Raw genomic sequence first — 27,692 nt, 5'->3', positions numbered from 1 at the left:
GCAGTTATGCTTTTCATCCCAACATCCCAATATAACGTTAAATCTAGGAAATAAAAATGGTTGTACAAAATAAAAGTAACGTCTCATCTTCATACCAATATCAGTCTTGTGTAGCTCTGTCACCATCAATTATCTCTCTTGAGCTCTGCAAATGATTTAGCACTTCGTCTCTTATGACCGCGAAGTTACGGGAAATTCATTCTTATGTTCCCTCCAGGTGTAATTCTTTATTTGCAGTACAGAACAGCATAGAGTTTGAGTCATAATATAGGCATTTCTTTTACACCACATGTAAAAACGTCATTAATATCCTACAAGATTTCTAAGTATGAACGTCTTCTCGACTACGACTTAAAACAGGATAAGCAAGATTAAAAAGAACTAAAACTGTCCTGAACTCTAAGCCTGGTTTGAAAATCGCGGTGCTACACATGGTCCCGCTGGATATGATATGCACTTGTCTTGCTACAATCATTGAATTCATAAACCGAGCAACTTACAAACGGACCTGGTGTGTAGACCATGGTAAGGAAGATTGCTGATATTAAAATTCGTTATACCTTTTGGGGTCTTTGGATAGCATCATCATTTAATGTTAAAAAAGTCCTGGGCCCTGTCTCTGTCTCTGACTTTGCTTGGAATCTGAATACAAATTATCAGCGATGAGGGCTGAAGACTTCGAGTATAAGGAGTGAACCTCATTGTGCCAACGACCTTGTGAAGGAGAGTGGAGGAGCGGTCAGTGTTTTAGAGAACCTCGAACCTTTTGGGTCGGAAACGGCCCCTAAGGCATAGAAATCACCAATAACGAAGCGGAAGTAACTGAAAATGTGTAATGATAATCTCTCTATTTGCGTAAGATTCCGTCTCAGTCTCCCACTCGGATCTCCGTGGGAGAGTTGCCAATAGGGAGCTCAAGACGAGGAAAAGATTAAAAACTCAACGAAAGGGCTACAATCAACGAGTCGGTGCTCATAATGTCAGAAGTCTTAAAAATGTAGGGAATCTAGAAAATATGGAAACGGGAATGCAAAGACTCAGTCTGGATACAGTACGTGTCAGTGAAGTAAGATGGAAATATCGTAAGGATTTCTGGTCAGAAAACTACATGGTAGTATCAACAGAGCAGAAAATTGTATGTCAGGAGTAGGATGTCATGTGTGTTGGAAGGTATAGTGAAGAATGGTCTCATCAGATTCGACAGCAAAACAATGCCGATACACTGGCCGACATCACAGTCAGAAGATAAGGCGATAGACCGTATGAGGGCATTGAATGAGTAAATCTGTACATGAGATGATATGAAAATCTAACATTCATGGCGGATTAGAACGCTATAGTAACGGAAGGAACAGAAAATAGGATTACAGGAGAAAACAGGCTGGCTAGTTAGTAGGAATATGAGAGGAAAAAGAATCCATGAATTCTGCAATAGATTTCAGCGTGTAACACCAATAGTGGGAAGATATCAGCTGCATTACATAATGGTGAGGTAGCAATGCATAAATTACCAGTAGGATTGTAAGACATACCCAAGTACAGATATAGCCTCAGATTACAATTTAGTGATGATGAAGAGCAAGCTGAAGTTTAAGTCAACAGTCAGGAAGACTTGATGTGCAAGCGGTAGGATGCTGAAATATGGGGTAACAACGTGAGTGCGTCTTTAAATTGCAAATACTGTCATAAGGAATATCATTGTAGGTACGTAAGTTGAAGAGGAATGGACATCCCTAAACAAAGCAACTACAGACGTCTGACAGACATATATAGTTCTTTGTATGCCCTAAGGTCTATACTACCGGATGTTCCTTATATTTGGGATACTGTATAGTGTAGTTCTAATTAGGTGATTTGAAATTTATTTTTCAGCAAGCTGTAGATTCTGATCGGTTTGGTTTATCGTTTATTGTGACTCTAAGACTACTGACGCAAGCCGACCGTAGTGGCCGAGCGGTTCGAGGCGCTTTAGTCTGGAACCGCACGACCGCTACGGTCGCAGGTTCGAATCCTGCGTCGGGCATGGATGTGTGTGATATTCTTAGGTTAGTTAGGTTTAAGTAGTTCTAAGTTCTAGGGGACTGATGACCTCAGATGTTAAGTCCCATAGTGCTCAGAGCCACTTGAACCATTTGAATTGACGCAAATGTGTATGAATCTGGGATCATCGTAACAAATGGTGTAAAACTTGTGTAGAGTACGATTCCAAAAGAATTCATTCATTTGGGAACATTTCTTCATAGTCTGCTTGAGACGAATATTTTCCCACTCCACTCGATGCATTGATGGACCATCAATGGACGAATGCATTTATCTAAAAACGTATTATTTCGAATAAAGAACGAAGATGAGACAATCGGAAAACGGGTTGCATTACACCCGTAGCTATGCCACCAAATATGTATCAGTAGTTCACTCACAGTACAAACCAACTAGCATCTCTTTATGGGCAGCACACTCCGAATTTCACCGTTTCCGGAGAAAACGGTTCCCATTAGAGCTGAAACATACAGTCTGGAATGGGTTCGGACGTGCTACGTTCAGTTCGCATCTCGTTACATTTTTATTGCATGTTCGCAAAAACGAAATACATCTGCGTTTACTTTCGATAATACGTAATCCACGCTACACTGCATTTAATCTACATATATGCTAATTATCGTAGCAAATGTTTCTACAAACGCTCTTATTATTTACAATATCAATATAACATTTGTGGCTAGTTCCTGCATTACGTGATGTACCATTTTTAGCTGAGTTTGTATTATGGCATACAGCGTCTGTTGTGAGAGTTTACAGTGAATGTTGTGCTTTCGTATTAAATTACGCGAAGCGTTACGCGGCTGTGAGTAACATGGGCGCAGCTGAGTAAACTGTCTGTTGCTTCTGTCTACTGCACCTACAAATATGCAGCAATGAAATTCTTGTACAGTTGGAATAGGTTATAAACTAATTCATGTCATGCTGCATTACGTAGGTTTAGGTTGGATGAGGACTGCCATAGAAATTACTTTTCTTCATAAGAAAGAAATCAACTTCTGTGTGTGTCTCACAGGCGGAATATTTTCAAATGAAACTGAAACTTTCATTAAATTTCGTGCAGGCATACCGGCACAGCTGCATGTGTCGACGGATAGGCTGAATGATTTCGAATCGCTAGTTCATCTTTCAAGGCATCGTGTGTTTTATTTTGTTATGTCCTAGCCAGTAATGCCACCCGAGCCCGCTGCCAAAAGGATGGCAGTATCAAAGTCCGGACGCCGTCCGCATAAGCAGCGCCAGCGAGACAGCAAATCGCCGCAAGTCTGCGCGCCACCGCTGGCTTCTGGTTTCTTAAGCGCTGGAGTCGCGAGCGCTAGGACAGTTCTGTATTCGCCGCTCAGTTGTATACTCGCCACCGAATTGTGTACTTGCTAGTCAGTTGTGTGTTCATCGCAGCAGAGTTGTGGTTTGTTGTCAGCCGACGCTGACCTAGCCGCTCCGACTCGAACTAGACAGATTCTGTAGACACGGAGTTCCCTACTGAGTATCTGTATCTTCGTAAATAAAGACAAGTACCGACTTTTATTTAATCAGAGTGTTTGGTTTTTCATCTTTCTGTTCACTGTTCCAGCGGACCGGTCGACCCGCTATTAAAAGTGTGGCGGTGACTTCGTAAGCCATTTCTACAGCCAAGTGTTTGTCGCTACGAACACCGCCACAAAATATTTATCATTTATAATGGACGTACTTAGCATATTAGTACGCACGGAAGCATTTATTTCATTTCCCACAAAGTCCACCCACTCACCCATGGAGAAAAATTTCTACTTGAATATGTTGTGTACAACATGCGCTTGCAGCAAACATCTCAATCAGTAGCACGTACCTGCAGGGAGTTTCGTATCAGGACTTGTTTCTCAGGGCAGAAGTCATGATTTCAATTATTCTACACTAACGTGACAAAATCATGGTACAGTGATATGCACACATACAGATGACGGTAGTATGCATACACAAGGTATGAAGTGGCAGTGCGCTGGCGAAGCTGTCATTTGCGCTCAGCTGATTCATGTGAAAAGATTTTCGGCGGGATTAAGGCCGCACGACGAGGATTAATAGACTTTGCACGGGGAATGGTTGTCGGACCTAGATGCACGGGCCATTCCATTTCGGAAACCGTTGACGAATTCAATATCTCGAGATCCACAGTGTCAAGAGCGTATCGATAATACTACATTTTAGGCATTACTTCTCACCACGGACAACGCAGTGGCTAATGGCCTTCACGTAACGACCGAGAGCAACGCAGTTTGCGTAAATTTATCACTGCTAACAGGCAAGTAACATTGCATGAAATAACTGCAGCAATCAATGTAGGACGTAAGACGAGCGTATCCGTTCTGACAGTTTGGCGAAATTTGGCGTTAATGGGCTATAGCAGCAGAGGACTGCCGCGATCGCCTTTGCTAACAGCACGACTTCACCTGCAGCGCCTCTCCTGGCTCGTGACCATATACGTAGGACCCTAGACGATTGCAAAACCGTGACGTGGACAGATGAGTCCCGATTTCAGTTGGTAAGCGCTGATGATAGGGCTGATGTGTGGCACAGATCCGACGAGGTTGTCAACAAGGGTCTGTGCAAGTTGATGATGACTGCATAACGGTTTGGGCCGTTTCTACATGGAACTAAGTGGGTCCTCTGGACCAACTGAACGGGTTACTGACTGGTAATGATTTTATTTGGCTACTTGGAGACCATTTGCAGCCATTCATGGACTTCATGCTCCCAAACAAAGATGGAATTGTTATGGACTACAACATGTCGTGCCGCTGGGCCACAATTGTTCGCGATTGGACTGAAGAACATTCTGGACAATCCGAGTGAATGATTCGGCCAGCCAGATCGTCCAAAATGAATCGCATCGAACATTTTATGAGACATAATCGAGAGGTCAGTTCGTGGACAAAATCCTGCACCGGCAACACTTTCGCAGCTGTGGACGGCTTTAGAGGCACCATGGTTCAATATCTCTGCAAGGGACTTTCAACGACTCATTGAGTCCATGCCAGTTCGAGATGCTGCACTACTCTGTAGACAAGAACGTAAGATACGATATTAGGAACTTTTGTAACCTCAGTGTATGTAGCTCTTCTCTACAAGCCGTATGTAGAAAGAATGTGCATTTCGGTGTGGAGTCTTGGATCACATTATTTTTGTGATATTTACACACAATTATTTTTTGTAGAGGTGCGACAATAAATATACACACTGGCTAACTAAATAGTGAAGCACATAGACGACTCGGACGGTTGTCAATGTAACTCTGCACACGTACAGATCAGCGACAGGTATTTAAATGATTAGAGGAGCAATTATTTGTAACAGTTAGAACTTCCACCACGGTGCATTGGAGCTGTTCGTGTCTTAGTGTTGTTACCAGACTTGGTAAAAGGCATGAAAAGCGCCGTAAGTTGGATGATCATTGTGAGGGACACGGAGATGAAGCATACTCGTATGAGACAGGATTATCAGCACCAGACAGAATGTAAAAAGAACCTCATTGTGGGTCTCCATTGGCAAATGGTCGAATAGTCCAATATCCAGATCGCGGAGCGTTACTATGTGACAATGGCAAGATGCTGGACTGCATGGAAATGTGAGGGCAGGCGTACTCGTCCTCAAGTTTCCGGTCGACCACGTCTGACAACCACAATGGAGGATTGTCGTATTGTGCACCAGGCACATCGTAGCCCCTTGATACGTGCGACTGCCATCTGGAAACCAGCATTGGACTCCCTGCAACGCTGGGTGCCATTCTGCACCATTCTTGAGAGATTAGCAGCAACATTAATGGCGAACTGCCGCTACAGCCTTAGGTTGCCATTAACACCACAACACAAACGGCCGTGCCGTGACCAGGAAGCACGAACTGCTGACGATAGGCGTTGCACAGTCTTCGGCAATTATTTGAGGTTCTGCACTATCTGGTCTGGCTATCGTCGGCGAATATCAGGGGTGACCTGGGGAAAGGTCTCATTCTAAGTCTGGTTCTAACAATACTTTCGAGAGGCATACCAGTTTTACTCCTGGCGTCGTGGTGTACAACACTTTGTACATTCTGCATCCTCACGTGTTCCCTCTCATGCGACGGGATCGTTATTTTCAAGAAGACAGTGCTTCTCCACACATGGCACTATCAGCGTAATGTTCAGGCACTCCTGTTGCCAGCAAAATATCCAGGTCCGTTCCTGTGTGTAGAAACGTCTCGGGCATCATCTCCGTCCGAATGCTAGCATCGAGGATATCAAACACCAAATACAATACTTGTGGGTCAGGTTGCTTCGGGAGAGGATCCGATCTCATTATGACACCCTTCCTAAACGAATGAGTTCATGCATGCTGGCTTTAATGAGAGCACTGCCATAGTGATAAGTAGGCTCATACTGGCAAGTTCTTTGTAAATCTGAACAGGTTTTGTATTCACTGAAATAACGTCATGCAACCTCTCAAACCGTGAAATTTCATTTCGTTTCGTCCTCCCCTTCTGCATGCTTCACCTTTTGTGTCATACGGTGTATTTAAAGCACTAAAGCTAGAAATGTAAGCTGCAGAAACGGTCATATGACTGGAAATGGAGGTAACCCCATTTGAAGGTTTATATTTGAGCTATTTGACAGTGTACGTTCCACTGATTTAAAGCACACATGAAACCACGCCAGGAAAATGAGTGTTTCCTCTCTGTGCTAGTATTTCAAATCCACGCTCAGGAGCGGTGGCGATAATCCCTGCCGACACATTGTCGCTGAATCAACGCTAATGGTTCACTGCTGCCATACCTTTTTCCTTGGATCACAAGTGGGTGTTCTGAAGATTGAAAATACCGTTCCTCCTAAAGGAAACCCCATTTGCAACTAGGATAGATGACAGAATACAAATAAACTGTTTTCTGCGTCAGTAAAATGCTTCAAAAGGCTCTAAGCACTGTGGGACTTAACATCTGAGGCCATCAGCTCCCTAGACTTAGAACTACTTAAACCTAACTAACCTAAGGACATCACATACATTCATGCCCGAGGCAGGATACGAACCTGCGACCGTAGCAGCAGCGCGGTTCTGGACTGAAGCGCCTAGAACCGCTCGGTCACAGCGGCCGGCTGCGTCAGTCATTTACTTACTCTACCACTATGCGTTTCGATGGTTCACACCGCGATCTTGACGTAGACAATTGTGAGCATTATGTACAGTGGAGAGGACATACAACAGGCAGCAGTATGCAGACTTTTTACAATTTTACTGACCCTCAAAAGACGCAACATAACCCATATTGTCCTTGGTCTGCTGCTGTGGAAAGGCGTCTCGTTCTAATGGCTCTGAGCACTTAAGATCTGAGGTCATTAGTCCCCTAGACTTAGAACTACTTAAACCTAACTAACATAAGGACACCACACACATCCATGCCCCAGGCAGGATTCAAACCTGCGACCGTAACAGCAGCGCGGTTCCGGACTAAAGCACCTAGAACCGATCGGCCACAGCGACTGGCGAAAAGGCATCTATACTCCAACATTATCAGCTACGCAAATAAACAGTTCTCGATTTGAAGATGACGGTGTGAACCATAGAAACGCATAGTGGCAAAATAAGTAAGAGACCAACGTAGAAAGGTGTTTTATTTGTATTCACCTACTGTCCCAGTCCTGAGAATGCCGTCCTTTATGGATTAAATATTCATAGATAACGCAAATCCCAGCATCGGGATGGACTGTGCGACGAAGCAATGATAAAATCGTCGTCACGAAGATGTTGCGTAGGTAATATTCCCTCCTAGTGTTGTGATACGGATAGTGTAGTAGTCATGGAGAATGTTCTATGCATACATAGTTCTGATACCGTGGTCATATCCAGCAGTGTTCAACGCGCCTTATCTCCATCTCCGATTAGAAGTACCTCCATTGAGACCTATTTCCGGCCATATAATCAAAAATGGTTCAAATGGCTCTGAGCACTATGGGACTTACCATCTGAGGTCATCAGTCCCCTAGACATAGAACTACTTAAACCCAACTAACCTAAGGATATGACACACATCCATGCCCGAGGCAGGATTCGAACTTGCGACCGCAGCAGCCGCGTGGTTCCAGACTAAAGCGCCTAGAACCGAACGGCCACCGCGACCGGCCATATAATCATGTGACCAATTTTACCCCTTTCCAAAAGCTTCTGTTTCGAAATCTGTCTAACTTTTATCTAGTTTTAGATAATACTTCTGCTTAATTTAAATTCACTTATGATTAATGGTGTGTAGTAGAGCAATAATATAACAGATACAGTACTGACAAGATAATCTCGACTGCAACGATTTAAATTTTAATTGAGTATTTGTTCCCCGGTACATTGCTCCTACTAACATGTTTCCACGTTTGGGACAACCTTACTTTTCCGAAGTAATTTTTGTAATTTCAGAGAAAGACTGCAAAACAAAAACGTGATTGCTGTCTTTTAAAAATGCTATAGGAAAAAGTATGAATCTTCTGTTACGGGACTGACTAGAGAAGAACATATGTAATACACTCCTGGAAATTGAAATAAGAACACCGTGAATTCATTGTCCCAGGAAGGGGAAACTTTATTGACACATTCCTGGGGTCAGATACATCACATGATCACACTGACAGAACCACAGGCACATAGACACAGGCAACAGAGCATGCACAATGTCGGCACTAATACAGTGTATATCCACCTTTCGCAGCAATGCAGGCTGCTATTCTCCCATCGAGACGATCGTAGAGATGCTGGATGTAGTCCTGTGGAACGGCTTGCCATGCCATTTCCACCTGGCGCCTCAGTTGGACCAGCGTTCGTGCTGGACGTGCAGACCGCGTGAGACGACGCTTCATCCAGTCCCAAACATGCTCAATGGGGGACAGATCCGGAGATCTTGCTGGCCAGGGTAGTTGACTTACACCTTCTAGAGCACGTTGGGTGGCACGGGATACATGCGGACGTGCATTGTCCTGTTGGAACAGCAAGTTCCCTTGCCGGTCTAGGAATGGTAGAACGATGGGTTCGATGACGGTTTGGATGTACCGTGCACTATTCAGTGTCCCCTCGACGATCACCAGTGGTGTACGGCCAGTGTAGGAGATCGCTCCCCACACCATGATGCCGGGTGTTGGCCATGTGTGCCTCGGTCGTATGCAGTCCTGATTGTGGCGCTCACCTGCACGGCGCCAAACACGCATACGACCATCATTGGCACCAAGGCAGAAGCGACTCTCATCGCTGAAGACGACACGTCTCCATTCGTCCCTCCATTCACGCCTGTCGCGACACCACTGGAGGCGGGCTGCACGATGTTGGGGCGTGAGCGGAAGACGGCCTAACGGTGTGCGGGACCGTAGCCCAGCTTCATGGAGACGGTTGCGAATGGTCCTCGCCGATACCCCAGGAGCAACAGTGTCCCTAATTTGCTGGGAAGTGGCGGTGCGGTCCCCTACGGCACTGCGTAGGATCCTACGGTCTTGGCGTGCATCCGTGCGTCGCTGCGGTCCGGTCCCAGGTCTACGGGCACGTGCACCTTCCGCCGACCACTGGCGACAACATCGATGTACTGTGGAGACCTCACGCCCCACGTGTTGAGCAATTCGGCGGTACGTCCACCCGGCCTCCCGCATGCCCACTATACGCCCTCGCTCAAAGTCCGTCAACTGCACATACGGTTCACGTCCACGCTGTCGCGGCATGCTACCAGTGTTAAAGACTGCGATGGAGCTCCGTATGCCACTGCAAACTGGCTGACACTGACGGCGGCGATGCACAAATGCTGCGCAGCTAGCGCCATTCGACGGCCAACACCGCTGTTTCTGGTGTGTCCGCTGTGCCGTGCGTGTGATCATTGCTTGTACAGCCCTCTCGCAGTGTCCGGAGCAAGTATGGTGGGTCTGACACACCGGTGTCAATGTGTTCTTTTTTCCGTTTCCAGGAGTGTATTTACCATGCTACTACACTCTGGCGTCTTCATATGTTATTAGACAGTTTTCTACTTCATTACAACGGAAAGGTTTTTGAAGTTCCTCGGGTTAGATTTACTCAGTTCAGTCTCATTGTTAGGGCATTATGTGAGTCCTAGCAGTATCTTGTAAGAGTTCAAGCTTTTTGTCGTCATAAGCATAACGTTTGATGTGGTTACTAAGGTCTCTAATCAGGTAATTGCTTTGATGCATCCCTCCATTCCAGTCTACAATGCACAGATCTCTTCTTCCCTGCGTAATTTATGCAACTAAGATCCACTTTAACACACTTACTGTAGCCAATCCTTCGTCTCCACCTACAGTTTCTCCCTCACACATTTCCCTCAATTCTGTTTCTTGGTGCCTCAATCAATCGATCTTTGCTTTTCGTGAACTTTTCCTGCCGAGCTGATTACTCTGCAGTTAGACTCAGTACTGTTGCACTAGTTACTCGATCTTGCCATCACACCTTCAATATTCTTACGTAGCAACTCACTTCGAAAGATTCTACTCTCTTATTGCCCCATCTGTTTATCGCCCAGGTTCACTTCCATGTCTGGCTAGATTCCAGACAAATACTTTCTTCGCAGAACTTTCGTTGCTATTACAAGCCTAAATTTTATCACCTCTTTACTTCAGTCACTGCCATCTATTTTTCTACACACAAAGGAAACTAATTCCATCAGAATCTCGTAATTTAATTAGATTTCGTTCCACCACCATTATTTTACTTTTATTGATGTTCATCTTACAACCTGTCTTGAAAACACCATCCATTCCTTTCAGCTCATACTGTTTTGTTTGTTTTGTTGTAGAGCGCAAAAACAACTGAGGTCAAACGCGCCCATGTCACAGTCTCAGAACACTGATACGAAAAAAAGAGTTAAAAGCGACTACACGTTAAAGCCAATGGATGGAAGGAAAGAGAGCTAAGAGCAAGGACTTCCTCTTGGAGAAAGGTCCACAAAATACGCCGTAGAGACAACGGAGGTCCCGAACTAAAGATTAAGCGTCCTGCGCCATATTTCTTCGACGGATAAAAAGTAAAACACGGTCGACAGCCTGCGCATCGTTCGCTAAAACGGCCAACAACTCAGACGGCAAACATGCATTAGGACGTAAGTGGTTAAAAAGAAGGGCATTCGGGCAGGAAATGGCGAACCGTAAAAGGTTGGTGACAATGAGCACAAAGTGGTTGGCGATCACCACTTAACAACTGCAATGGCTGAAATGACAGTGCCCAATACGCAACTAGCTAAAATTATATCCTCACTGCGAGAGGGCCGAGAGGAGGCCGAAAAAGCCGCTGGGAGAGGTTTAACTCCACGCAGCTTTTTCCCATGAAGAGAAGACCAGTGGTGATGCCAGAGAGACACCACCTGCCGACAGACGGCAACACGGAGATCATCGGAAGGAATGGAAGCACTAGCGGGCCAGTGTAGGAGGACTGCAGCTGCGGCAGCAACATCAGCAGCCTTGTTTACCGTCAGACCGACGTGATCAGGAGCCCACATGAACATCACCGTGGCCCTCTCGACTGTGAGCAAGTGGAAGCTTTCTTGGAGCCATTGCACTAAGGGATAGGCCGTGTACAGCAAGCAGAGGCTCTGAAAGGCGCTGAGACACTCGGAGCATATGACACAATGGAAAAGCCACTGTCGCCGGATGTGCTGTGTGGATTGATACAGGGCGAAGAGCTCTGCTGTATTTACTGAACAGTGTCCGGAAGCCGGTACCGAAAATCGTATGTGCCAACGCCGAAGGAAACATACGATACCACGGTCAGTCCGAGAGCCAGCAGTGAACACCAAGGTACTATCGCTAAGTTCCGTTATACTGTAAATCCTTGGCTGTGTCTGACAGAATTACAGTGTCAACAAGCAAGCTTAAAGATTTTTACGTCTTGTCTTTGAACCTGAACTCCTTCTCCTAATTCCTTTATGGTTTCTTTTACTCCGATTTATATTTCCTCAATCTGGATGGTAAACATAATCGTGAACGCTATCCACAGATTAGGCCTTAGGCATGTTTCAACTGGTCGAATGCTGCATACAAGGCAGTACGAGGAGCGATCTACAATCGTGGAACATAGGATCACCAAGTCACAAATCCCCCAACTGTTACTGCTAGTAGATGAATCCAGTTGATGCCGCTGATCCTTCACCCAAGCAGCTCCTCACTTGGCCCCGTAAATGCTGAATGGCACCAATACCAGACCTCCCCACGTCAGAACAATCTGAGCAGATACTGGAAATCAAACCCGGGTCCTTCCACGCCATAGGCCTTTCGATTACGGAGGCGGTCAATTGCAATAAAATATCTATACATTGAAAATGATGTTTTTACTGCCTACGTGTTCCCTCTTCATGAATTGCCACAATTGGGGAGAATGCGATCATGCAGAATTCAATCAGAATGAAAAGGCCAGTGAGTCAATAAAATTCAGCAGGTAAAATGAAATGTAAGAGTCCTGATAACGGGTACTGCAGGCTACCAGCCAGTAAGCTTCCTTCTTGGAAGAAAACAGACGTAAATAGGGAAGACTGATGAAATAAATTGACGTAACGCAGTGTAATTGAGGTATAAAAGTAGCGTCGCGTCACTCTCAGAAAAACAACTACTCGAGGGGTATCACTAAGATATATTTCAACTTCATCGCTTCAAATATTTCCTGCAAAAGTGACTTTCTTTAGAACCTGTGGCGGACTGAAAAATGGTATTGTCTTTCCACTGGAGAATACGCTGTGACGCTTCAGGTCGGCAGTCGCAGGTGTGCAAACAACGGGGCACACTAGCCTAATAGTACTGTTCTAAGACACACTGACTAATGCTTATTAGCAGCGTGACCGTGTGGCTCCGAATCGTGGTCCCGGCAAAAGGCTCACAATTTCTCTGATGCGCTGCCTGAATCTCTTGCGGATCTCGAAGGATCTCAAAGGCACTCAGACAGCGTTCGAATACCATTCGACGCCGGATATTCTCGGTTTCGGCGACAGGAGTGGCTCGTTTCCGAGAGAACTGTAACATGCGGCGGCAGATATCGTGCCATCGCTACTGCAGAATACAGAATTACAAAACATGCTATGCACAAGTGGAAGCGTGGAAGTTACTTTCCAGCAACTTATACCTTTTATCGCTCTGCAGAGACGGCGTGGCAGCATTACAGGTCCACTAGCAAGGCTTTGCTATTGTCCTTTCCAATAATAGATGTCCTTTTTGAATTCTCCAACTTTTATTGATCTACATCTACATGAATACTCTTCAATTCACGCTTAAGTGCCTGGCAGAGGTAGCCTGTAACTTGACTAGAGATCGTCATGTAGTCCTCAGTGCCCCAACAGGTGCCATCCAAGTACACTGCTAAGTTTCCCTATCTGGTTTTTCAGTGGCCACCAGACACAAGCAACGGTTTTTCACCGTGCAGCAAGTGATCATCCTCTCCCGACGAAGCCTGGCGATCGTTTTCACCGCAACAAAATGTATGTATTATATACAAAAGATCCTCAAGCGTGAACGTAGCTTTAGCGTCTTCTGTTGACTTATGCTGGTGGTCCTATTCATGGTCCAATACGCCAGGACACAAGTTTCTAAATTATTATACGCTTAATCCCCCGAAAGTATTCCCACGTCAGATCTCTCATACAGTACCGTCTGCTAATAAAAAACAGCAGATAGACGAAAAGAGGTGTCTGGACCAGTTTGTGCAGACACTTAATTGCATTGCCATTCACTGTGTATTTGTCGTCCGGAGTAGTGATCTCCACTGACTACTGCTCATGCTTGTATCATTAGGCTTGGAATCTTGTCCCAATTCGACCATAACTCTACGACGAAGAAATACTGCATAATAATGGATAATTGAACTTATGAAGAAGTAATATAGTTCAAAGAAAAACTATTAACAACAAAGCAAGCGTAATAAATCTGTATATGAATTACAGTAAAGTACTTCCAGTTTTCAATGAATGTTTTCTGGGTGTCTGTAAAACTCTTCTACATGTTTACGAAAGTCGAGCTGGTGATCAATTGCAGTGAACTGTTTCCGCTCAGTCAGTGCTTTACCTCCAGGTTGACGTCAAATGTACAAGCAAGAACTGGTTATTATAAGCCCAAAGGATGTAAAGAACTGGTTATTATAAGCCCAAAGGACGTACAGTCGTAAGGTGATCAACAATGACCTGTAGAAAAGTAATGCCTCGGTGATTTTTATGAGAAAAAACTGAAAGCTTTATTCTTCATATTTACATTTTTATTTCTCAACATAGTGACCGTGGCGACGAACGCATTTCTTCTAACAACAGACCAGTTTGTTCACACCGTCATTGCAGAATGTTTGACTTTCTTGACGGAGACACAACCTTTCCTCAGATTACAGCGCATCATCATAGTCAAAGTGAAGTTCTCGAAGGTTTTCTTTAAGTTTTCGAAACAGATGAAAATCGGATGGGGCAATGTCGTTGCTATAAGATGGAAGATATTCGATGACAGTGAACTCAAGGCGTCGGATTGTTGTAGATGCTGAAGCGCCTATGTGTGCTTGGACATTGTCATGCTGAAGGAGACGGTGCTTCGTGTGTGGACGCTGCTTCTCATGGACCGGCGTACTTCCGTTACACCGCCAGTTAGTGCGCTAGAATTCAGAGTTTTCTCGCGAAAGAGGGCTGCAAATATTTACGTGTCAAAAATTAAAGTTTTCGCATAAAAAATTCTGAGATATAACTTTTCAGCTCGCCATCATACATCTACGCACATACCCCACAAATCACTATGAAGTGCTTGGCAGACGGTACTTAACAAGGTACCACATATTTAGGTTTCTTCCACATCCAGTCGCTTATGGGGTTCGGGGATGACTGCTTGAATACCTCTCTCCGTGACGTAATTAGTCTAATATTGCCTACAAAAGTGGTTCCCAACATATGGATAATTACCTTCTAAAGTGGAAAATGAAATTTTATAGCGGTAAAAACAAAAGAATTCGGTTGTGTTATTGCTGCGAAACTAAATAATTATTTTAAATACCATTATTATTACTATTTCGCAAGACTGTAACAATGATTACTAAGTTAAGAGTTCTTATCTTTTTTTCAAACACGAGCATTTACCCGTGACACAATTCGGTTGAGGTTAAAGCTTATGGAACGAATTTCTGAACATCTTCTACTCACATAGTCCCCATTTTACACACGTACTTTTTACAGTGTGTCATGCATCTACGACAGTAAATTGAGACGTATACATTACATATGCATCTATCTCTTTTTAAAAACGCATTCTCTCAGTTGTAAGTAGTTCCCACAGTGGACCACAAATTGCTACATTATTCATTCGGCAACAGGTAAACCATCTAATTGCCACCACGGCACAACAGAATCTACGTAATGGTCACTAAACTGCTGAAAAGCTTTCACAGTGGTAAGTATTAGTTGTCAGATATAAAACTTTGACAACCTAAGGCCTCCCAATTTCTACCAGTTCAGAAGTAAGGAGTCCAGCAATGAAGTGATTTATAAATGGTAAGTATAGCGCATTTATTTTAATTCGGTTGCTTTTAAACTGTTGTGTAGAGTGTGGGAAAAGCAAGAGCCTCTACGGAGAGGAGTGGTGCAGAGGAAGCGTATTTTGTAAAAAGGGTCTATTCTCAATACGGATAGTTTGCTTTCTTTTCTGAAAAGTAGTTATAGGTAGCACTTGCGATGCTCTGCAAAGTGTTTCATCATTCTATAAAAAAGGTTGCTAGAAATAAGGAGAATCATTAGTTCATGAAATAACAAAACAAATACAGAAAGTATGTTTCGTCATTTTAAAAATAAAAGTTTTCCAACAGAATTTATCATTCTAAAATTGTGTTAGACAATGATGTTGTTGACGATGGAGGGTACTAGGTAATATCTGATTGCACTCAGGGGTAATAAGAAAGGTTGGTAGATACTGGCCTACATGGTCCTTACCGGGGCAATACGTAGGGGACTAAAGAAAATCTTTAATTAATTCGCTTGATTCTGGTTCCTGAAATTTTGCAAGCAAGTTTTCATGAAATAATTTGCTTCTATCACTGATATTGTGGTCATATTATACTATGTTTTCTTCATTTGCGAGGTGCATAATTTTACATTTCTCTACATTCACAGCTAGTTGCAAGGCTGCGAACCTTGTAGCAGTCTTACCGGTGTTTGACTCAATATTCCTGCAGCTTTCTTCAAGCAGTACGTCATTATAAATAACTGCATCTGAGAAGAGTCCAAGATCGATATTAATACCGTGTGCTAGGTCATAAATCTGTAACATAAAGAACACGTGCCCCAACACAGTGCCCTTGATCACCCTGAAGTGGCTTCCACATCTGCCGATAATTCTCCATCGCCGGCCGTTGTAGCCGAGCGGTTCTAGGCACTTCAGTCCGGAACCACGCTGCTGCTACGGTCGCAGGTTCGAGTCCTGCCTCAGGCATGGATATGTGTGATGTCCTTAGGTTAGTTAGGTTTAAGTAGTTCTAAGTTCTAGGGGACTAATGACCTCAGCTGTTAAGTCCCATAGTGCTCAGAGCCATTTGAACCAATTGAATTCTCCATCGAAAGCAACATGCTGCGTCCTGTCTACCAATAAATCCTCAAACTATTCATAAACCATGCTTGGTAACCTGTGTGATCGTACTTTTGTTAATAAACGTTTATATATTGTCGAATCAAATACTTTTTGGTGTCAAGTAATACTGAATGTTTATGATTGCCTTGATCTACGGCTTTCAGTATGTGATATAAGAAAAGTGCTTAGGCGGTCATTCTGTTCGAGATACGTCATTGTGTTTCACGTCGAAATATGTTGTAGGATTGTAGAACAGATGAGCAGTAACGATGATGGACGGTGGGTTTGCAGATTACTTCTGTTACCCTATTTGGAGCCGTGTGCGACCTGTGTTCTCTTCCAGTCACTGGTCACAGTTTTTCTTCAAGAAACTAGTGATGTATTACGGTTAAAATGAGAGTTAACTCGACTGCAAATTCTTTATAGAATCTGACAAAGGTCTCATCGAGCCGTGGAGCTTTAAGCTTAGCGGTTTTAACTGTTTCTCAACACCACTGACACTAATATATGTCTCACTCAGATGACATCCTCCCAGAGTTTCTTATCAAGCCTGTCAAATACATCTCTGAACCGACTAAGAATTGGGCATGGAAGATGTGCTGACTCACTCTTCAAATGGGGACTGCTGTCTTCGCCAGCATGTGGCTGCGGCGCGCCTAAGCAGATCATCCAACACATCAGCGAAGAATGCAGTGCCATAGCGTTTAGTGGGGACTTTGAGGTGTGACACCTCTGGCCCAACGTTCTTTCCATGATGTAAATGCACTTTGGTAAAATTCTGGAGATTGACTATTACGCCATCGCTTGACACAGACAGTAAGGTATTTCTAACTATCAAATGTGTTACCTCTCAGGTGGGCCTTCAGACGACCAGAGAGGTAAAAATCAGACGCAGGCAAGTCCGGGCTGTAGGGAGGATGAGGAACAATTTTCCAACCCATTTTCGCCGTTCGCTGTGGCAGAGCGGTTCTGGGCGCTTCAGTCCGAAAACGCGCTGCTGCCACGGTCGCAGGTTCGAATCCTGCTTAGGGCATGGATGTGTGTGATGTCTTTAGGTTAGTTAGGTTTAAGTAATTCTAAGTGTAGGGGACTGAAGCCCTCAGATGTTAAGTCCATAGTGCTTCGAGCCATTTGAACCAACCCATTTTCTTGATTTTCTCCTGTGTCATAAGGTCTCTATGGGGTTTGGCATTGTCGTGGTGTAGTCTGATGAGCCGACCCTGAAGCTGTGGTCTGTGGGTCCTGATGGAACGTCGCAGCTTGTCCAGTGACAAACAGTAATGGTCCCGATTAATTGTGGAGCCAGGTTCCAAAAAGTCAATGAAAATGACACCACACTGATCCCATAAGAAGGAGGCCATCACCTTTCGGCCTGCTGTTAGTGAAAGTCTTGGTTTCTTCTTCCGAGGGGAACCTGGAAGACGCCACACCATGGATTGGGTTTAGCTCTCAGGTTCGGACAAAAACAACCATGTTTCATCCTGTGTAATGACGCCGTCAAAACACTGTTTCCATTCTTCAGTAAAGGTCTTCATGAGACCCTCGCACACATTCTTCCTTATCGTTTTCATTTGCTTGTCAGTAATTTAGGCACCCAACGTGCATATATTTTTCTGTATCCTAGTGACTGTACCAGTGATACCACACTACGCAATGACAAAAGAGTCATTTCAGCAAGCTGTCGTGTCGTCACACATCTGTCATTTTGTATGATCTGATCAACGGTCTCCTTATTCACATCGTGGACCGTCCAGTAAAGAGAAATCACCGTCTTTGAACCTCTGCAACCACCGCTGGATACTGCTGCGATCCACTGTGTCCTCCCAACAAACGGGGAGCAACTTTCTCTCAATCGAGGTGGCAGAGTCGTCGCCGGTCTTCAAGAGGAACTGCATCACCGACCATTGTCGCAACCTGACATCTACCTCACGGTCTATTTGGCTCACCTGCAAATAAAAGAAACTTATAGCTAAATGTTCCAAGTATGTTCACAAAAATGTCATTCCCCTGCAAAAAATAAAAAAAATTAGAGACGACTGTCCAAAACTTTTTGAATGCTCTTTGTATTTTATGCAGCGTGCTCGCAGGTACATCCAAAGCTCGGGCAACTCCTCGTGCTCCGCATGCTTACACGCCACCGCTCGACCCCCTCTGCAATGCAGTGGCCATATCTTCTGCCACACTGCACTTCAAAAGGACCTGTCTTTACGAATTTTGTAATCGTTTTCTCCAGACCGTTAGCCGACATCAGGCCAATGCCTTTTTCCGTACACTTGACTGCCCGGAACTTCTGGAGGACTACTGGTGCACAGTCACCGTTCTTGTAAAAAAGCTTTGCTAGCAGAGCGGTATCCTGCGCGAAGACAGTCACGCTGGGCGTGACTCGAACGCAAACTAGGAACCTTGTGACGGACACGTGCTGGTGTAGATATTCTGACGATTAAAGCACCATCTATTGGTAAAATTTTCTACAAGTACGTTTTTATTCCATGACGTTTTCCCTGCGTCAATAATATTCTGTTCAAATTTGACGTTAATCTGAGCAGTGATTTTCATTCTACAGCGTTTCGAAACTGGACCTTTAATTACGGACGCCATATACTGAAGGATCTTTCTGCCATGATAGTCGAGTGGTGTTTCACTTGAAGCTGCAATTGTATTTCTGATATTACTTACATTCGAGAACAGCATGAAACGACGTGGAAAGATAAGTGCGCTTATGCAGACCAGGTCAGGCGACGGCGCTGCGTGTTTTACTGGGACAATACCGGCTTCAGGTGGGGCAGATTACGCCCACCCAGGGACCGGCAGACATCTGTGTGTGTGTGTGTAGGAATTGGGGGGGGGGGGGTGATTGAGGGGTAGGGAGCGAGGTGCCACCTGCAACTCGCACTCACCCAGAGAACGCTCGCAGCTCCAGTCCCGCAAATCCGCCGGGCTCGCCAGCTCAAATTAAAGCCATTCGTTTCCTTCCGGCCGCTGCGAATGCCAATGCAAATGAATTGTGAACTTGTTTCCGGGCAGCGGAAGCCGCCTCGTATTACAGCGCCATGGAGACAGATGGGCCACCATTTCACCCATTACCCGTTTCCTTATTTCAGATGAAATATATTGTCTCTCTTGTAGTCGACGTTACGAATTCCTCTTATTGAAGGAGATACGCTTCCTAGCACAGAGCATTCCCTTAGCGTAGACTTCAACCAATTTGGTGAAGTAGGCGAATTCGTATCACGACGATAAATTCATTCTATAGACGCCGTCCTGAAACAAGGCGACTCAGAGTCGCGCGGTTCAGTTTCCGCTGCACTGCCTCAGTCTATTTCGTCTCTGACTTTGGTGTGCCGCCATGATCAGAATCGGCTAATCAGTCAATTCAGTTCGCTAGCTGTGTGTGACTTAACTCACTTCGCTTGGACACACTTCACAAACGCACAACGTAATGGTCCAATTACGATTAGCGATACCACAAATGCAATTACTAGTGGTTATGGATATTAAATGAGTTATAAATTCAAGGAAATAGTAACTGTGAACAACTGGTCACTGAAACTATGATCGGAAACTGAAATTCGCTTTACAATTTACGATCGCATTTTGCCGTGTTATTTGCGCCTGCCCTATTGCGTTTACGATGTACTACTCAGCTGGTGTACATGTATTCAATCGCCTGGCAAGCAAGGAATTTGGCGAATTTCAACATTTTTTAAAAATACTTTCAGTGTGTCTGGGCGGCTAAAATTTTGACACCGGGATTCCTTCAGTGTATTTTTCCTGTAAAAAAAAAAAAAAAATAATAATTCAAGATAGGTTTCGCCACGTCAGATTGGACAGTTCCCTTGTGAGAGACGTACCGAGGTGATCTTGAGCCCATGGCAGAGCTGCCATAGCTCCAAAGCTGTGTAAATAGCCCTCTGCCCCCACTTAAAACCACCTTTTTTTGCAATATTTCCCTATGTAGATTTAGCAAATTTTATAATCTGGTAAGTAGGTTTAATAAAAAAGAAGAATTCTTGAAAACGTTAGTTGAATGGTGTCGTAAGATGATTCATGGTCTCTAGCTTATTTCCGGTATTCGATGAGATTGATGTGAGTTCTCTTTTTATTCTGTCAGTTAACCTCCATACTTGTACAATGACTATTTTTCAGACAGAAGTTTGTAATAGTCGGTATGTACGCCACAGAGTTTCTGACTACAAGGAATGCGATCTTTGGTTGTCTGTAGTACTGCCGTTGCCAGTGCAGCATTTGTGGGTATCAACTGACAGGTGTCGGTCAAGCTGCTGAGCGGTTTGGGAATAACTTGCTTGAAACAGAGATGCAGACTCAGAGGATTTGATTTTCGGAAATATGATTTTGTAAACATTGATTTTAGAAGTTAGGATATATTCAGGTAATTCTGTTATGACGTGGCTTGCTTGCACAAAGTTTAGGATTGGATGGAGTAAGGAAAATTTCGGACATGATTTTTCTTTATTGATTCGCGTCTGTTAGTATGGTTGTCGAGACGAGATTAAACAAAATTATATGCTCACATTTCTTGGACTCAGAGCCATAGATTCATCACTCCTTTACATTTCTTATAAGAAGTGAATTTTGTGAAGATTGTTTCAATCGCTAAAAGACAGTTTCATATAACAGTTTTTAAATGCTAGCTTCTTTTATATCATTCAGGAGGTCCAGTTTCTTTTACTGTCACCTTAATAAAGTTTTATTTTCTAATCGAGTGTCATCGCATTTTGCTTGGCAGAACACAGTTACTCAAAAATAAAGTGCGATGTGCTTAGCATAGTTGCTTTTTCTTGCATTGAACTTGGACAATGTTTTCTTTCGCTGGTTTATTGCTGCTTTGCATTCAAACGCTCACTACTTTCGAGCAGTACCGAGTTCCTGTTGCCTGACGGTACGTTCCGAAAGTGTGTTAGGGCAAGCTAAACATCACCGTTAAGACACAGTACAATGATTTAGATCAAATATTCAATTTAAAATTATCATCTTTGTCAGTTCCGTTGAAGTTTATTTCAGGTCTCAGACATTCGCACTCTTACAAAACAGCGTTACATGTTCGCATGTTCGGAATTACACGTAGTCACTATGGGTATGTAAATTTATGGGACGTTTTAACAGAAACAATCTGGGCATTTATTCTTTCAAAATTCAGTTTGTAATTTTGTGCAGAATTTTACTCTGTTAACTTTGTGTGTTAGAATTGCAAGATACTTACTGAGACGTCACGCAGTATAACACTGTTCATTGAACTGAATAATGCAGTCTTGCATTATAGCGCCTTCAGTATACAGTTCTCGGTTTTCTAATTATTTTTAGTAAATGTTAATTCGAATACAGTTATACAGTTTCAGATGGATTTGGCGACCCCTTTCAGTAAACTATATTTAGGGTAAGCATACTACTTCCATTGTTCAACTGAAAAAACGTTCACATTACAATACATAAACTACAAAAATTAAGAGTAGGAGACCTTGTTTATGAAATAAATAAACAAAATAAATAAAACAATTAAGAAGTTTACTGTGTTGTGGACTGACAAGACAGCCGGTCCACAGTGAAGGGTAACCGAAAGGCACGCGCTTAAACTCACGCAGGCTGGCGTGAGGTCTGAAACAGGATACGTAATGAATGCTATAAAGAAAAGTACGTAGCTACTGGAATACATAACTTTAATCCACAATTGGTGAACATTGGTCTTGTTACTGTACATGCTTCATTAGATACATAGCAAAGGATAAATGGCGCCTTGCTAGGTCGTAGCAATTGACTTAGCTGAAGGCTATGCTAACTATCGTCTCGGCAATTGAGAGCGTAATTCTCAGTGAACCTTTCCTAGCAACGTCGGCTGTACAACTGGGGCGAGTGCTAGTACGTCTCTCTAGACCTGCCGTGTGGTGGCGCTCGGTCTGCGATCACTGACAGTGGCGACACGCGGGTCCGTCGTATACTAGCGGACCGCGACCGATTTAAAAGGCTACCACCTAGCAAGTGTGGTGTCTGGCGGTGACACCACATACTGATTGAAAATTTTGCACACAACAAATTAAATGAGTTGCTGCGGTAAATAACTTATAAACTGTGCAAAGTTTCTAAGAAAATCGATACTAAACAAACTATATATCTTGTGATTCATGCCAGCTACCGTATACTGGGTTTAGTATGATACGCATCAGAGAAGATACAGTATTTTATTTACAGCCTTTAACTATTAATAGCACCTAAATTTTTAAATGGTAATAAAAGAGAAACACTGAAACACTCTTCTTGGGCGACTGCTTGTGCTATATCGCGCACACCCCGCTGCCACTCGTAAATCACTTGTACCCTGATAGTCTCACTTGCAAAGAGTCTGCCTGCTGGCGGAGTGTATCTGTACAAGGCATCGTGAGTTATGTCTTGGTCGCTAGCAGAGCCTTGTTTCGTAACAGCCAATCAGCAGATAGGTCACCAAAAGTTTGGCCACGGACATCATGGCATCAGTACAAAGCGATATTCTCTCTTGCCGGTGCCTGCTCGTCGAACGGAAGCGTTTGAGACCTCGTCGAATAGACGAGTTTTAGACACTTGTTTGTGCGTTCGAGGTTTGAGGCAGGTCGCTGCTTGTTTAGTGCACTCGGTTTTGTCTACGTTGCTGCAGCATGTATATGCTTTAAACTACGCAAAACCGAGGTGATTTCTCACGTTCCATTTTTTATTCGGAGTGCTGCGAGGATCTTAATGCATCTGTAGTCATCCCATTTCACATGAGCACTTGGTAACCAGTATCCAATTTTCTTTCAAACATCCATGGTTTCATATTACTTATCACCACTCTCTCTCTCGTAAATTCTTTATATGCAACTTTAAAACATTTTTTTGATTTTCGTTAGGATGTAAGCTTGCGATGTTAAAAACGTTAGATGTAAGAATCATGAAGGACAACTCATGCTGCAGTCTCTTTTGATTATTATATCATATCATATTTGTTATACATTAAGTATTGTAAATTTATTACTCTCATAGTTGATCTCGTCTATAATTTTGACCATGTGACCCTCATCTGTGCATGTGCACACTAACGACAGCTACATAAAAGTGTACTTCTCCCAGTCACACAGCATTGTACTCGTGGACAACCGCACTTAAATACAGTAACTTATCCTGTTGTCCTCTGTAAGACTTGTAGAGGTAAGGTTATGTGATGTAGTACTCTAAGGCATAGAAACAAAGTCAATGAATAGCACATTTTTTATCACAGCAGCTCATAGATTATAGGTTTTTTACCCAGTATAGATCACAAATTGTATGCACTGTTGTTGTTCTCTATTTGAGTCTACAAAGTAAGTCTTAATACACGATAAACGTTAATTGTTCATCGTTGGTAATCAGTATTCAAATGAAAATTATGCTAAATCACACTTTTTGCGTCTGCAAATGCTTCTGCCATTTCTGAAGTACGTTTACAAGGTCTATAATTAAGAGTTGACAATATATCCCTTCTTAGGAACTGTGTCTATTTTATGATTATAATTTTTATTTATTTGCTTTGATCGAATCAGACACAATTCAGCAGCTTGAACAATGCAACCGATGAACAATGGCAGATATGAGCGGTTGGGTGAGCTTTTCAGGATACCCCTGGGATGCTACAAGTCCGATCCCTGGTGATCTACAGGGAAAGGAAATTGCCATAGCATCATGCAAATTTCAGAAAAAAAACAATGTTCTGCAATCGATAACATCGTATTAAACGAAAATTGCTAGGAGTGACTCAGTTAAACATGAAAGTATGAGTACCAGATCTGGTTCAAAAATGATGGTTCTGAGCACTATGGGACTTAACATCTGTGGTCATCAGTCCCCCAGAACTTAGAACTACTTAAACCTAACTAACCTAAGGACATCACCCACATCCATGCCCGAGGCAGGATTCGAACCTGCGACCGTAGCAGACGCGCGGTTCCGGACTGCGTGCCTAGAACCGCTAGACCACCGCGGCTGGCTACCAGATCTCGCACGGATATATTAACGAAGTGACTCGTCACACTACAAAACGAAACTAGCGGTCACTATAATAATTTGGTGTACTGCAACAAGACATCAAACAAAATGTTTACCCACTGAATAAAGCATATGAACATTTAATAATGGAAGTACAAACTATAGCCCTGACACAGGCAGGTGAACACATGAAAGAAAAATATGAAACTATATCACAGTTACAGGCAATGACTGCAAATGTCGTTAGCGATTACAATAAAGGTCCCCAGAAAAGCAACAAAATAGACACCAGTACGTTCGTTAATCCTGTATTGATTGAAACTAGCTGGCTGTGAATGTTGAATCTATGCAGTGAAACACAAATGCTAATTAAGTAGCTTCGTGTCTCCCTCACCTCAGTTATAGCATCGACGGCTGATGCTTACCGAGTGTGAAGGACGGCTGTAGTACCGGCTTGAAACTTTTGAGTCCAGCTGGGCACCTGTACTCTGCTCTAAGTTAGAGACATCTCTCTCTGCAAATATCTTCTGTGGCTGTCTGAAGCAAGTACTCTCTTCAAAGTTCCTGCAGTAAGTGTACTCTTTGGTACCCCTGAAGCAAGCGTCTTCTGATTTAATTCTATGAAAGTCAGCTGGTTTTGCCTGTACGTGAATCTCGATAGCCAGTCGCAGCAGTCCTTGTGAGTTCCAACTAATAATAATTTTATAAATAAGTTTTACAAATTTCTAGTCTCTTGGCCTTTGTCATGGTTCACCATTAATGTTGTGGCACAGGAAGGACGGCTGAAATCTCTCCCACTACATGACAGATACCAACTCCAGCCACCTAAAGTCCTCGCACATAAGCAGAAGTGGGACATCGCTCCTTCTACCGAAATAATAACTGTGAGCAAATCACAGACCCCTTACTCACATTTAAATTTACATTCCTGCACAGCACACCAGCGTGTGGTCTCATAGTACGAAGTTCCATATTTTCTCCTGGCTTTCAGGTCTTACGTAGCGAAAATGATTCTTTTAGTATCTCGCACAACGCAGTTTTTATGGAACGGAGTCCATCCTCTCGTTCCCTCCTGCTAGACAGACACGGGAGCATGCTATTTCCCCGTGTGCAGATGGGTTTCAGGGCCAAACAATTTCATGTCACTCTGACCTCCTAAGTTAATTTCCATATCGCGAGTCAGCTAAAGAAAGCCCCCAAGGCTGCAGAAAATATCAGGCCTCACTCACCGTGATAAAAGGAAAGGAAAAGAGCAAGTAATTAGCAGCGCAGTAGCTGGCGTGACCACCATTCAAAAGCTAGAATAGTCACTTTTACAGTGTGGACACTGAAAGACATGCAGGAAGAGAGTCAGTGAGATTCCGGAAGATACCGACAAAAGATGTGAGGCCCTGCTAACTCCATTACAATAGACAGCTGCGATATGTTTCTCATTTGAGAATCCATGGAACGAAAAGTCCAGTCAGGGTTCTCTGTAAGGTTGAAATCTGGGGAATTTAGTAGCCAGGGAAGTATTATGACCTCGTCCTGGTGCTCTTTCAACCACACATGTACATTCCGAGCTTCGTGAGGCGTTGCATTGTCCTGCTGGTAGATGCCATTGAGCCTAGGAAAACAAACTGCATGAAGGGTCAGCCTGGTTCCCAAGCATACATGCATACTAATGTTGATACATTGTGCCTACCACAGTGACGAGATCACCCAGACAATGACACTAAAACATTCATCAAAGCATATCACTCTCTCCTCTGACCTGGACCCTCCCAGCGATTGTTGCAAGGAGTTTGCTTTCAGATCTTTCAAGCCCAATGGACATGGAAAGTGATCCATCTGGAAAGGGCACGTGTCGTCACTAAGTGGACATACAGCTGAGGTACCGCGGTGCAAATTCCACCCTTCGTCGCCCATGAACAGCAGTCAGCATGGGTTCATGAAGCAGGTGCCTGCTGTAAAGCGTCATACGCAGCAACGTATGCTGAATCGTCGTTTCGGACACTGTTGGTAGCACCTTAGCTCATCTGTGTGGTCTGTTGCTCAAACGTTGCAGGTCTATTCCCTTGTACCTGTATTCGCGGTCATCATTCGCCCCTGTCATTTATGGCACATGGTGCAATACAGTTGCCAAGGCGCAAGTTATGAGTAGCGCCATTTTGCTCTATCTTGGCCATAAAGGTCTGCGGATCTCTCCCGAATTGAGAATGTCTTGAACATTCCGGGCACAGCCCTCCAACGAGTTCGTGAATTTGACCATCTAAAGGGCCAGTTGCATAGAGCTTGGCACAATATCGCTCACGAGATGGATCAATGGGTTATTTGTTTGCTCTGTTTGTTAAGCTCTTACTTCTGAATAAATCATCCACTTCTTCTAAAGTTTTAATCGGTGTTTGTCTTACATGTACATTGCATCTACGGATTTCCGTCCTATTAGCATAATTCCTTCGCGGTTCGTCATTCTTTTTCATTTTTATTATTTTTCTTAGAGTGTATTTTACAATTACAAATGTTTACATTATTCTCGTTTCGTTCGACTCAGATCTCGCGTCTGACGTGAAATCCAACCAAAACTTTGCTGTGATTATTGATCCTGCTGTACTGCTGGGAAGTAGAGGATTTAGACGATAAGTGAAGAAAGTAGACAACACTACAGAGTAATATCGAATGGGTTCCTCAGAGTGAGTAATATAGTTCATCAGTATGCTTCGTGATTAGTGAATTAGGTTCGCCGAAGATTACATGTACTTTTTGCCCAATGATAACCAAAAAGAAAGGTACGCTACGGCTCATAACAAATAAAGTAGACATCCTTCATTATAAGGTGCTTTATCTCAAAGATGTTAAGAAATAAAAGATTTGAGGTATTTGACATCTCTCAGAATGTGTTCTGCATCCTGAACCAGCTGGTCTCCGGAAGAAGAATGATCAACGATTGTAGCACTTTTCCCTGACTTCTAATTTTCCATTTACAGTTGATAAGCTACTTATATAAAATTTCACGTCCACCTTTCTCGATGTGTCCGAGTACTATGGGAATTAACTTCTGAGGTCATCAGTCCCCTAGAACTTAGAACTACTTAAACCTCACCCACATCCATTCCCGAGGCAGGATTCGAACCTGCGACTGTA

The sequence above is a fragment of the Schistocerca piceifrons genome, chromosome 2 (genome assembly GCF_021461385.2).
Source record: "Schistocerca piceifrons isolate TAMUIC-IGC-003096 chromosome 2, iqSchPice1.1, whole genome shotgun sequence".
Taxonomy (NCBI): Eukaryota; Metazoa; Arthropoda; class Insecta; order Orthoptera; family Acrididae; genus Schistocerca; species Schistocerca piceifrons.
The sequence above is the reverse complement of the archived record's forward strand: the minus strand, read 5'-3'. Positions refer to the sequence as shown.